At 43.1% G+C, this 13,200-nt stretch overlaps 2 protein-coding genes and 1 long non-coding RNA gene across 6 annotated transcripts in view; 1 reads left to right on the top strand and 2 right to left on the bottom strand.

Annotated features, from left to right (window-relative positions):
• fignl2 (fidgetin like 2) overlaps positions 1 to 13,200 on the bottom strand; it is a 543,953-nt gene that overhangs the window by 252,460 nt on the left and 278,293 nt on the right. The window lies entirely within an intron of this gene.
• The window catches only part of stat6 (signal transducer and activator of transcription 6, interleukin-4 induced), a 124,335-nt gene that overhangs the window by 48,566 nt on the left and 62,569 nt on the right, over positions 1 to 13,200 (bottom strand). The window lies entirely within an intron of this gene.
• LOC133465112 (uncharacterized) lies at positions 6,992 to 8,194 on the top strand. Of its 2 annotated transcripts, XR_009784548.1 has the most exons (3): positions 6,992 to 7,487; positions 7,632 to 7,697; positions 7,782 to 8,194. It is a non-coding gene; the product is annotated as an uncharacterized LOC133465112 (long non-coding RNA). The 2 variants fall into 2 exon arrangements; XR_009784547.1 differs by having other exon boundaries at positions 6,992 to 7,697.

The raw sequence follows: 13,200 nt of genomic DNA, 5'->3' as shown, positions 1-13,200 counted from the left end.
AAGTGCCCACCTGTTACCAGGATATTAAAGACGTTTTTTCCAAGTCCAAGGCCAAATCCCTTCCACCCCACAGACCTTATGACTGTGCTGTTGACTTGCTGCCTGGAACCACACCCCCACGAGGGAGGTTGTTCTCTCTTTCAGGGCCGGAACACAAGGGCATGAAGGAGTATGTGGAAGAATCACTGGCAGCCGGGATCATTCGCCCATCTTCATCCCCTGCGGGAGCAGGATTTTTCTTTGTGGACAAGAAAGACAAGACCCTGCGACCCTGTATCGATTACCGGGGTCTCAATGAGATCACGGTAAAAAACAGGTACCCTCTTCCTCTCATCTCCACCGCCTTTGAGTTCCTGGAGGGAGCCAAGATTTTCACAAAACTGGACTTAAGAAATGCATATCATCTAGTCAGGATAAGGGAGGGGGATGAATGGAAAACAGCATTTAACACACCAACGGGACATTATGAATATTTGGTAATGCCTTTTGGGCTTACTAACGCTCCAGCTGTTTTCCAGAACCTTGTCAACGATGTCCTGCGCGACATGTTGAATGTTTATGTTTTTGTTTATTTAGATGATATTCTGATATTCTCCCCAGATGAGAAGACTCACATTATTCATGTCCGATCTGTTTTGCAGCAGTTACTGCAGAATCAACTCTATGTCAAGGCTGAGAAATGTGAGTTCCACCAGGCGTCCGTTTCTTTTCTGGGTTTCGTCCTGGCTCAAGGTGAAGTCAAGATGGACCCTTGCAAAGTCGATGCCGTTATTAATTGGCCTACTCCCACGTCACGCAAAGATGTACAAAGGTTCTTAGGGTTCGCAAACTTCTACAGGAAATTCATCAGGAATTTCAGTTCTATAGCCTCTCCTTTGCATGATCTTACCTCGCCACACAAACCTTTTGTATGGAACCCGCTTTGTCAGGCAGCTTTTCAAAAACTTAAGTCGAGCTTTACCTCTGCTCCCATCCTTACTTTGCCAGATCTCAAACAGCAGTTTGTGGTAGAAGTCGATGCGTCTGATGCCGGAATAGGAGCAGTGCTCTCCCAGAAATCTCTCAAGGATGATAAATTACATCCTTGTGCTTTTCTCTCTAAAAAACTGACCCCAGCTGAGAAAAATTATGACATTGGTGACCGTGAACTGCTGGCAGTCAAGGTGGCTTTGATGGAGTGGCGGCACTGGCTAGAGGGGGCACAGACTCCGTTTTTAGTATGGACAGATCACAAGAACCTTGAGTATATTAAAACTGCTAAAAGATTAAATGGGAGGCAGGCTAGATGGGCTCTGTTCTTCACTAGATTTAATTTCACGTTATCGTACCGACCTGGTTCTAAAAATGGTAAGCCAGATGCTTTGTCACGTATTTTCTCCGAAGAAAATTCTTCGTCCGACCCAAAGACTATTTTGCCCAAGTCATGTTTCATTTCCGCTTTTGTTTGGGACATTGAAACTGCGGTTAAAGGGGCTCTGAAAAACACTCCTAGCCCTGAAGATTGCCCTGAAAACAGGCTTTATGTCGCTCCGACCTTAAGGGGAAGAGTCATCCACTGGGTTCACACGAACCGAACTGTATGTCACCCAGGCATTGCCAAGACGCAATCAGTGGTCGAACAGCGCTTTTGGTGGCCTAATGTTAGGAGGGATGTTATCGATTACGTCAATGCTTGCCAGGTATGTGCTGCTAACAAGCCCTCTCGTCAACGTCCTTCTGGGGAGTTGCGACCCCTGCCAATACCACAACGTCCTTGGTCAGACATTTCCGTAGACTTTGTGACAGGATTACCGGCCTCTAAATGCAATACCACCATTCTTACAGTTGTTGACAGGTTCTCTAAGATGGCACACTTCATTGCACTTCCAAAACTCCCCTCAGCTAAAGACACTGCCGAGCTGATGATTAATCAGGTTTTCAAGTTCCATGGTTTCCCCAAGAATGTGGTGTCTGATAGGGGTCCCCAATTCATTTCGCAATTTTGGAAGGAGTTTTGCAATCTCCTAGGTGCTACCGTCAGTCTGTCATCTGGGTTTCATCCTGAAACCAACGGCCAAACCGAGAGGCTGAACCAGGACCAGGAGACTGGGCTCCGATGTCTCGCTTCACAGGAGCCGCGATCCTGGTCTCAGAAACTGGTTTGGGTCGAATTCTCCCACAATTCCCTCCCCTCTGCATCCACTGGTCTATCGCCTTTTCACGTTGTGCATGGTTACCAACCATCTCTGTTTCCTGCCATAGCCCCAGAGTCCACAGTTCCAGCGGCATTGACCTTGGTGAGACGCTGCAGGAGGACCTGGGAGCGAGCCCGCCAGATGCTGCTGCGCCAGGGACGGTCCTACAAAGCCGCTGCTGACCGTCGGAGGACACCGGCCCCAAACTACAAAGTGGGTCAGCGAGTTTGGCGCTCCACCAAACATATTCCACTCCGGGTGGAGTGCAAGAAGCTCGCTCCCAGGTTCGTTGGGCCCTTCCCCATCACAAAGATCATCAACGCTGTCACCGTGAAGCTGAGGCTCCCAAGGTCTATGCGGGTCCACCCTACTTTTCACGTCAGCCTACTCAAGCCAGGCCCCCTCCTCCCCCCCGGTTTGTGGATGGGGGCCCTGTCTTCTCTGTGAAGCGGCTGTTGTCGTCTCGTCGGAGGGGGAGGGGGTTTCAATATGTAGTGGACTGGGAGGGCTATGGGCCTGAGGAACGTTCATGGGTGCCGTCTGCGTTTATCATGGATGATTCGCTCATTCGGGACTTCCACGTTTGGCACCCAGGGGCCCCAGGGCCGTCTGGGACCGGCCGTTAAGGGGGGGGGGGGGGGGGGGGGGGGGGTACTGTCATGTGTGTGTGTTCCGGGTTTTGTCTTCCCCCCTGTTTCACACACACCTGCTCCTGTGAGCATCTTCACCACCTGTGCCTCGTTCACCCTAATTACCTATTGTATTTAACCTCGTGTCTCGTTGCCAGTTCGTTGTACCTTGTCGTCGCGTTCCAGCATTCCTTGTTTCCACGTCACAGACTCACAGTAAGATTTGACCCTGTTCCGATTATCGTCCTTGCCTCTTTGCCTCATGTTTTTGGATACTGTTGCCTTTCTTGGATTGCCTGCCTGTGTACCGACCTATGCCCGTCTATTAAACCTCTCTTTTTGGAAACTGGCCCTTTGTTTTGGAGTCGTGCATTTTTGGGTCCTTGACACGAACGGCTCGAGATTTTTTGTTACTTCAATTTTTTTATTCAAAAATAATGTAAAATTATACATACTATTGTAAAAAAAAACACAAAAAAAAACATGCAGTATTTTTTCCATTACATTTATTATAAAAATATGCCTTTATCTATTCACTCTACTTGGTGCTACAAAAACAAACAACTATTTGCAATTGAACTATTAAACATTTTTAGCTTTAAATTATTTTCTAGTAAACAAATTTAAAGTGAAACAACAGCATCACTGCAAAACACAACAAAACAAAATATAAACTAAAATATGTACAACGAAAACTTAAAAAAAAAATCTGCATTCAGATAACACCTATAGTTAAGATTGGCATTCAGAAAGCAAGTGTCTCAGCTTTGAGGAGCTGATCCAGTTTCTTCTGTCGGAAATTATTTGCGGGCTTCTGTTTTGGAGAAGGTTCTCTCAGAAGTGACTGACAATGCTACAATGTGCAACAGTTGCATTAGACACAATGGAACCTTCATTAATATCAGGTTCAAATGCTTGTCTTCTCTTTGCACGGATGGGTGCCAGTTGTGCAGCCAGCCAGATAAGAGTTTTTACAGATTTTTACTTCTTTTCCTTCTATCACTCATTTTCCGAACTATTCCTTAGCAGCACGTTTGCGTTTTCTCTTATGGCTCCTTGCTCTGTTTCTCACTCGCCTTCCTTCCTCATCTGTGTGCTGCTGTGTGTGCTCCTGCCCCTCCCCATCTCTGCTCCACACAGTCAGAGAGAGAGAGAGAGAGAGAGAGAGAGGGAGAGACGACGCAACAAATATTGACCAATCATGTGCGGGCTCTCTCTTAAGTGAACAACGAAAGCGGCTTCCAATCATGAACCGGTTCTCATTGTTCACGCCAAAGATCCAGATTTTAGAGCTGCTTCATTCGTGACAGACACATCACTACCCTGAATGCACATTGCGCACTCACCAGCTGCAATGTAAACATCTATAGCAGCAGCGCTGCAGCACTGAATCGGTTGCCAAATACGGTGTTTGTGATAAACGAAGATGCAGAGTATCCATGACATATGAATGCTACCACACTTTTGTCATTTTCCTTCTTTTGCTCTTGCATTTTTCTTATCAAATCAGCTTTGCTATTCCCACGCCAGCAACCAGGCTTCCCTTCACTTCCGCCTTTTCGGTGACGACGTAATCGCTTGGTCACATCCGTTCATGTGAGTCGCAGTTTTGCTTTTCAATGTGTTTTATGAGGCACAAAATGTAAATTTTGACCCGCAAATAGCAATGCGAGACTGCTTAATTTGAATGTATCGATTTATATTTCTACGATCCAACTGGATCGATCTGTGCTCGGCAAGTTAGCCTTCCGGATGTAAATATATCTATTTAAAAAGGTAATCAATCAATGGTATCAATACTAGGGAATAACAGACTGGATTGAAGCATGGCAGGCTTGTTGTATTTCCAAGAAAAAATGCTTGGAATTCCTTCAGTTAGCACCATAGATATGAATAGGTAGATACGCCAGCGCAATGAATGAGCCCGGCTAACCAACGTGCCTGTATAGCGGCCATGTTGGGTTGGTAGACATTCCCACAAAAGCCAATGCATAGACACTGAAATTAAGTTGTAACTTGCTTATTCCTTCAATCGATTTTCATTAGGGTGATGGTTTTGTCAACACCAAAGCGTATGCTATCAATAAACAAATTTTTTTAAAAGGCATAAAAGAATATAATTAAATAGATTGTTTTCATGAGAAAGGGACTCCCAGTGGCGATACGGTGCTCGACTGGCTTAGGTTTAGGACTGGTTGTTTGTCTATATGTACCCTGCGATTTGCTGGCGACCAGTTCAGGGTGTACCCCGCCTTTCGCCCAGAGTCAGCTGGGATAGGTTCCAGCACACCTGCGACCCTAGTGAGGATAAGTGGTATGGAAAAATGCATGGATGGATATTTTTGCATGTGAAAGGGACTCCCAGTGGCAGTACAGTGCTCGACTGGTTTAGCACATCTGCCTCACAGTTCTGAGGTCCTGGGTTCAGATCCGGCCTTCCTGTGTGGAGTTTAGATGTTCGCCCGTGCCTGCGTGGGCTTTCTCCGGGTACTCCGGTTTCCTCCCACATTCCAAAAACATGGATTGTAGGTTAATTGAAGACTCTAAATTGTGAATGTGAGTGTGAATGGTTGTTTGTCTATATGTGCCCTGCGACTGGCTGACAACCAGTTCAGGGTGTACCCCACCTCTCGCCCAAAGTAAGCCGAGATTGGCACCAGCATACCACAACCCTAGTGAGGATAAGCGACTCATAAAATGGATGGGACTCCCTGTTCAGTTATCGTAAATGTATGCCATTTTACGCAACCGTATGCAGCACAATGGACCGGCAACATTGGTCGTGTTGTACCTACCAATACATACCGTCCCCTCCAAAAGTATTGGAATGGCAAGGTCAATTCCTTTGTTTTTGTTGTATACTGAAGATATTTGGGATTCAGATCAAAAGATGGATATGAGACAAAAGTTCAGAATTCCAGCTTTTATTTCCTGGTATTTACATCTAGATGTGTTAAGCAACTCAGGACAGAGCACATTTTGTTTGAAGCTACTCACTTTTCAAGTGAGCAAAAGTATTGGAACATACATTATTAAATTAACTTAAAGTGAATAATATTTAATATTTGGTGGCATAACCCTTACTTGCAATAACTGCATCAAGCCTGTGACCCGTTGACTTCCCCAGACTCTTGCATTCTTCATTTGAAATGCTTTTCCAGGCCTTTACCAGCCTCTTTCAGTTCTTGGTTGTTTCTCCCTTCAGTCTCCTCTTCAAGAGGAAAAATGTATGCTCTCTTGGGTTAAGGCCCGGTGACTGACTTGGCCAGTCTTTTTCCACTTGATGAAGTCCTTTGTTGTGTTGGCAGTGTGTTTTAGGTCATTGTCTTGTTGCAGAATGAAGCTTCTCCCGATTAGTTTGGATGCATTTTTCTGTACATTGCCAGACAACGTGGTTTTGTAGCCTTCAGAATTCATTCTGCTGCTACCATCATGATTTACATCATCAATAAAGACTCGTGAGCCTGTTCCAGAAGCAGCCATGCAAGCCCAAGCCATGACATTACCTCCACCATGCATTGCAGATGAGCTTGTGTATTTTGGATCATAAGGAGATCCTTTCTTTCTCCATACTTCGGTCTTTCCATCACTTTGGTTGAGGTTAATCTTGGTCTCATCAGTCCATAAAATTTTGTTACAAAACTTTTGTGGCTCATCTCTGTACAAAATCCAATCTGGCCTACCTATTTGCTGATGAGTGGTTTGCATCTTGTGGTATGGCCTGTATATTTCTTCTCTCAAAGTCTTCTTCGTACAATGGATTGTGATACCTACACCACTCGCTGTGGTGGTTGGCATTGATGTCACTGAATGTTGTCTTTGGGTGTTTCTTCACAGCTCTCACAATGTTTCTGTCATCAACTGCAGTTGATACCGTTAGCCGACCTGTTTGATGTTTGTTGCTCAGTACAGAAGTAGGTTCTTTCTTTTTCAGGACATACCAAATGGTTGTATTGGCTAAGCCTAATGTTTGTGCAATAGCTCTGATCGATTTTCCCTCTTTTCTCTGCTTCAATATGGTTTGCTTTTCTCCCATAGACAGTTCTCTGGTCTTCATGTTTGCTTAACTAATTCCACGCCAATGCCATCCAAAGACGTCATTCAGAATCGAGCTATTCCCTGCCGATGCCGTCTAAAGATGTCAATGGCGTTTTTTTTAACGGGGATGGGTGGGGCAGGGTCTTGTGCAGTTTTTGTGTGATCGTCAAGCCTCTGGATAACTGCAGTGAGGAATAGCACCCCGTTGAGGGCAACAATGCCTTGAGGTGAACGTCCATCCCTCAGATTGAAGGAGGAGGAGGTGGGAAGGAGGAGACAATGAGAAGAGGCAAGCATAATGGCAGAAAAGAGAGAGAAGACAAAATGAAAAAAATCTAAAAAAAAGCTTTTCGTACTAGAAATTTATTGCGCCAAGGCAATAAAAATATTCCTGTGACTGACAGGAATGATGCCTTAGATGATGCGGGGGAATAAAGGATGAGGCTCCGAGCCGATCCCTTTGCAGCAAAGCTATCACCAAAAATGCCGGGCCATTTGCCGAGATGCTCTCGGCCACTTGCCAGCTGTAAGTAATTGGGATCCGGAATCGTCAGATGAGTGAACTCCATCTGGATCGCCTGGAAGCAGCTGCGCTTCATCCCAAGATCCTCGGGATGATATGGACACAAAGGCAACTCGTTTTCAGGTAGCGTGAGCTACATTTAGCGATCAAACAATTCTCCCTTCTCCTCTCCTTCGATCATTGTTACATAAACATAATTTAGTTCCACTAGTTCATGTTACAATGTAACATCTGTTGCCAGTACTGATTAGAATTTTCTATTTACAGCTTGTCCATCTTGCAGTAATGCAACACCCGCGAGTCGAATGTCTTTTAGGAATGCGATGAAGAAAAGTAAGAATTTGTTTTACCTTTGCAAAACACGTCATCAATAAAAAGTATTCTCTAGTAATTGTATGTATTTTTTAAAACTTACAGGTTATGCATCCAGCAGATGTTTGACTCCCATTCCAGTATGCAGTGCAAACAAAAAACGTAATTTAAAGCTTTTTTTCCTCCACGTCCCACTACAGCAATTTCAACAATGTATTGTTATAGTAATAGTTATATTTCTAAACTGCACTGGTTGAGCTTCGAGCAGAAGTAGGTACTGGTTTCAAGGACAATGGCAACCACACAAGGTCCCATTCACTGCCACCAAAGAATAGAATCAAGATATGGGTAAAACGTTGCTAAATATTATGCGCAAGGTAATAAAAACCTGGACTATTGAGCAAACGGTAGAGGAGGAAGAAAGTGCAGGTGTGGGAGCCCCGTTTGTGCATACATTTTTGTCTAATGTAAATCCTATACATAGTTATACTTGTAAATAAATTATTTGTCTGTCCAAAGTACTTTCTCTTTATGTTCTGATATTTGAGCTTTTCACTAAAGAAAAAAATATTGGTGTCAAAGTCATTGTTCTGCTTGATCTGTCTGCTTTCACACAAAGGCTGTTTTCTGTTTTTTTCCTTCAGAAACAGATTTGGCTGAAACTAGCCTATATTTGACTGCTGATGACTAAAGAACGGTATAAGCTAGAGACAAACTTTTTTTCTGATCAAGAGAGTCTGATCTTTCTTTTGGTGGTTTTGGTGTTTACATAGTCATAGTACAACCCCAATTCCAATGAAGTTGGGACATTGTGTTAAACAAATAAAAACATAATACAATGATTTGCAAATCATGTTCAACCTATATTTAATTGAATACACTACAAAGACAAGATATTTAATGTAAAAAATGATAAACTTTATTGTTTTTAGCAAATAATCATTAACTTAGAATTTTAGGGCTCCAACACGTTCCAAAAAAGCTGGGACAGGTGGCAAAAAAGACTGAGAAAGTTGAGGAATGCTCATCAAACACCCGTTTGAAACATCCCACAGGTGAACAGGCTAATTGGGAACAGGTGGGTGCCATGATTGGGTATAAAAGGAGCTTCCCTGAATTGCTCAGTCATTCACAAGCAAAGATGGGGCGAGGTTCACCTCTTTGTGAACAAGTGCGTGAGAAAATAGTCGAACAGCTTAAGGACAATGTTCCTCAACGTACAATTGCAAGGAATTTAGGGATTTCATCATCTACGGTCCATAATATCATCAAAAGGTTCAGAGAGTCTGGAGAAATCACTGCATGAAAGCGGCAAGGCCGAAAACCAACATTGAATGCCTGTGAACTTCGATCTCTCAGGCGGCACTGCATCAAAAACCGACATCAATGTGTAAAGGATATCACCACATGGGCTCAGAAACACTTCAGAAAACCAATGTCAGTAAATAGAGTTTGACGCTACATCCATAAGTGCAACTTGAAACTCTACTATGCAAAGCAAAAGCCATTTATCAACAACACCCAGAAACGCCGCCAGCTTCTCTGGGCCCGAGCTCATCTAAGATGGACTGGAAAGTGGAAAAGTGTTCTGTCGTCTGACGAGTCCACATTTCAAATTGTTTTGGGAAATTGTGGACGTCGTGTCCTCCGGACCAAAGAGAAAAAGAACCATCCGGACTGTTATGGAGGCAAATTTCAAAAGCCAGCATCTGTGATGGTATGGGGCTGTGTTAGTGCCAATGGCATGGGTAACTTACTGCACCAACAGCCTGTATTATCATAACTACCTCGACCTCTACCATATCTTCCTCTCCCACGGTCTCTGCCGCGTCCTCTAAAATTTGCTCCCCCTCTGCCTTGATAGTATATTTCTGCTCCTTCGTTGAGGAAGACATCGATCTTCTTTTTTTTTTTTTTTTTCCTAACACTCTTTCTGCGTGGAGGGCATGATTAACATATTCCTCCAGAGGGCCAGTTGTTAGGTTTATCCAATGTTTATCTACCCATCTGTAATGTGTTCTTTCGAATTCGCATGTAAAGCATTTTTTAACTGTTGTTGATAAGGGCCCTGAGGATTGGCATCCTCATTCAAGCCGATGTTTGCTTTAAAACAAGCGGTCATTCTAACCCTATATTCTTCAAAAAGTTTGTCGTCTTTTTGTTTCACCCTACTAATTTCCGTGGCATTTGCCCTTTTGCGGAACCTGGCTATGGTTCTTTCTATTAAAGCCCTAACTAGATGTTGTAATTCTCTGTCATTATGTGGCATTACAACACCATGGTGTTTTGGGTCCCAATCTCCTCGGCAAAGGTGCCAATCAGGCCCCATTGCAGTCATCCAAATTTGTTGAGTTTCTGTTCCATTTAAATGATAGGACTGTCTAAGATTTTCCTTATCCTCAACAAAGTGGACAATGTCTACTTTGTAGGGTGTGATGTATGGCCTTTTTCACATCCTCATTAGTCCAGGTCCTATAGACCAAAATAGTTTCTTTGTGGTCCTCTTGTACATTTGGATTTGCCTTTTTCTCTTTTAGACGCCATGTTTAGCCAGAAGAATAAGTCGTCATATCCCTCTTTTTCTATTTGTGATATATTATTTTTATGTCGACTCTTTATTTCGTTTCAAAGTTGAACACATTTTTGCGAATTTAGCTGGCCAGCGAAACCGTATTTGGTTATCCACGTGTTTAAATGTTTTATTTTGGAAGGGTTTTGGAGTTGAACATATTTCCAATCTTTACACGTTAGGCGTTCTTTTGGATCCGTTTTACTGTTATTTTTTCCCATTTTGTGAATTTGGAAGTCAGTTTAAATACTGACTTTATTCAAAATGACAGGGTGACAATGAATGTCTGAGATTTGGTAATCCTCAAGCTTCTACCCACACGGGGCGGAGGATTCTTGCATCTGCTTCCAAACCCAGTTGTCACTTACAATCCTGTTTATAGATTCATACTTTTACACATTCACACGATACTAGTAATTTTTTTTACAAACACACGAAAACACGGAATATAAGTACGTACAGGACTCCGCCGTCCTCGCGGAATTTGTCGGACTCCGCCGTCCCTCTATTACTTGCCAGTGACTAGTATTACACAAGCTTTATTAAACACAGAATTTAAGTACGTACAGGACTCCGCCGTCCCTCTATTACTTGCCAGTGACTAGTATTATACAAGGTTAATTCTGCCACAGACTTCTTCGTCGCGCAATTCACTCACCCTTTAATCCTTTTTCCTAAAAAAATTAAAAGATTTAACTCACCAAAGTCGTCTTCAATCCTGTGGATTGTCGTCAACCTTCAGATCCCAGTTGAGGAGAACAAAGACCAGTCCCGGAAAGGGTCTCAATTGCCGTGGCCACGGTCTCTTAACTGGATGTCGGCTCCACAACTGGAATCCTCGGGTGTATTGACATCCGGCTCGAAGGACCAATTTAAATGTTGGATTTATCTTACCCAACATTATAAAAATAGACACAAAAGGAATGAAGACGCTGGTTTCTTTTACTCATGAGGAGAGAGTATGGGAGATTGTTCAGATTACAGCCTCTCAACACGCTCTAAACAATCTCTCCCGTCGCTCCTGTATTTATTTGAAATAGGGAGGTTTTACAAGACATAACGTACTAAGCTACAAGACACAACACACTAAGGGTAGGGTTTCAAGGTGAAGACATGGCACCAACACCTGCCACGTCCCCGACCACGTCCTTGGTCAAGGCGCCCTTCCATCGGATAATTCCTGCTGAGTCATCTTCTTGAAGGCGAGACATCTTCCTTTCTCAAAATCGTTCATAATACTAATGCAAGCTAAGCAAATAAATGATAACTTCTACAATATATTTAACACTTACACATCTGTGAAGGCACCATTAATGCTGAAAGGTACATACAGGTTTTGGAGAAACGTATGCTGCCATCCAAGCAACGTCTTTTTCATTCCCTGCTTATTTCAGCAAGACAATGCCAAACCACATTCTGCACGTGTTACAACAGTGTAACTTCGTAGTAAAAGAGTGCGGGTACTAGACTCGCCTGCCTGCAGTCCAGACCTGTCTCCCATTGAAAATGTGTGGCGCATTATGAAGCGTAAAATACGACAACAGAGACTCAGGACTGTTGAACAGCTGAGGCTGTACATAAAGCAAGAATGGGAAATAATTCTACCTTCAAAAGTTCAATAATTAGTGTCCTCTGTTCCCAAACGTTTATTGAATGTTGTTAAAAGAAAATGTGATGTACCACAGTGGTAAACATGACCCTGTCCCAGCTTTTTTGGAATGTGTTGTAGCCATAAAATTCTAAGTTAATGATTATTTGCTCAAAACAATAAAGTTTATAAGTTTGAACATTAAATATCTTGCCTTTGTAGTGTATTCAATTAAATATAGGTCAAAAATGATTTGTAAATCATTGTATTCTGTTTTTATTTATGTTTAACAGAATGTCACAATTTCATTGAAATTGGGATTGTAAATCAGCAAGACTTAAGGCTTCTTTATCGTCACGCGGACGGCGACCACGTTGACGTCTCTGCGCTTTCCCGCGCATAGTTTGCCTTTATACTTGAGCACAACCCACGCGCATCTACCACTCACCTCCAAGTCGGGGGTGTCGCTACGGCTGGTATTGGCTAGGACACCACAGGGTGGAGTTTCCTCTGCATTTTTTTGGCCATTTCCGGTAGCCATTTTTACTTTACTTTCAGTAACAAGGAACAAAGCAACAACAATGGCGACCGTGGAACAGTGTCTGCTAGAACAAATGGGACCTAGATGACCAGATGATACGATTTTATGCTGTAAAACCGATCGAGAAGGCGATGGCATAGATGGTATGTAGAATCAAGGGGCACGCTGAGTACGTCATCACAGCATGTGACTAAAATGGACCAATCACGAGAGATCATCTCCACGGCGTTCGACGCGCAGCAACAAATTTTGCCGTGTGCACGTCAAGCTACGCAGAGGGGCCACGCAGGCCAATTCGTCGGTCACGTGATGCAATGTGGGGGTTGTCGGCGAGAGTATAAAGAGGCCTTTAGTTTAGCAGTAAGCCTTATACTGCATATGGACACTCCTTAGCAAGCTAACATTATTGCTTCGGTATGCAGGCCTTAATCAGCACTTCAATGACTGACACGATATTAAAGCTGCACGTATATTATGTTTGGTCGACATCTAGGAGTGACACTATAATCTGTCTGTACACTTTAACTGACACGCAGGCCCCAGACCTTTTTTCCCCAAAACTCGTGATCAACGCTGCATTTTCTTTTTTTTCATGAGTGAAATATATTTCGTGTCAGTCGCAACCTTGGTAGTTATTCTCAAAGGAAATCATACTTTTTATTGATTTGCATCTGTATGAAGTATGGTATTACTTAGTTAATGATTATTTGCTAAAAACAAAGTTTATCAGTTTGAACATTAAATATATTGTCTTTGTAGTGTAATTAATTAAATATAGGTTGAATATGATTTGCAAATCATTGTATTCTGTTTTTAATTATGTTTA

Source organism: Phyllopteryx taeniolatus, chromosome 1 (assembly GCF_024500385.1).
Source record: "Phyllopteryx taeniolatus isolate TA_2022b chromosome 1, UOR_Ptae_1.2, whole genome shotgun sequence".
NCBI classification, from domain to species: Eukaryota; Metazoa; Chordata; class Actinopteri; order Syngnathiformes; family Syngnathidae; genus Phyllopteryx; species Phyllopteryx taeniolatus.
This window is presented reverse-complemented; position numbering and strand designations above follow the sequence as displayed.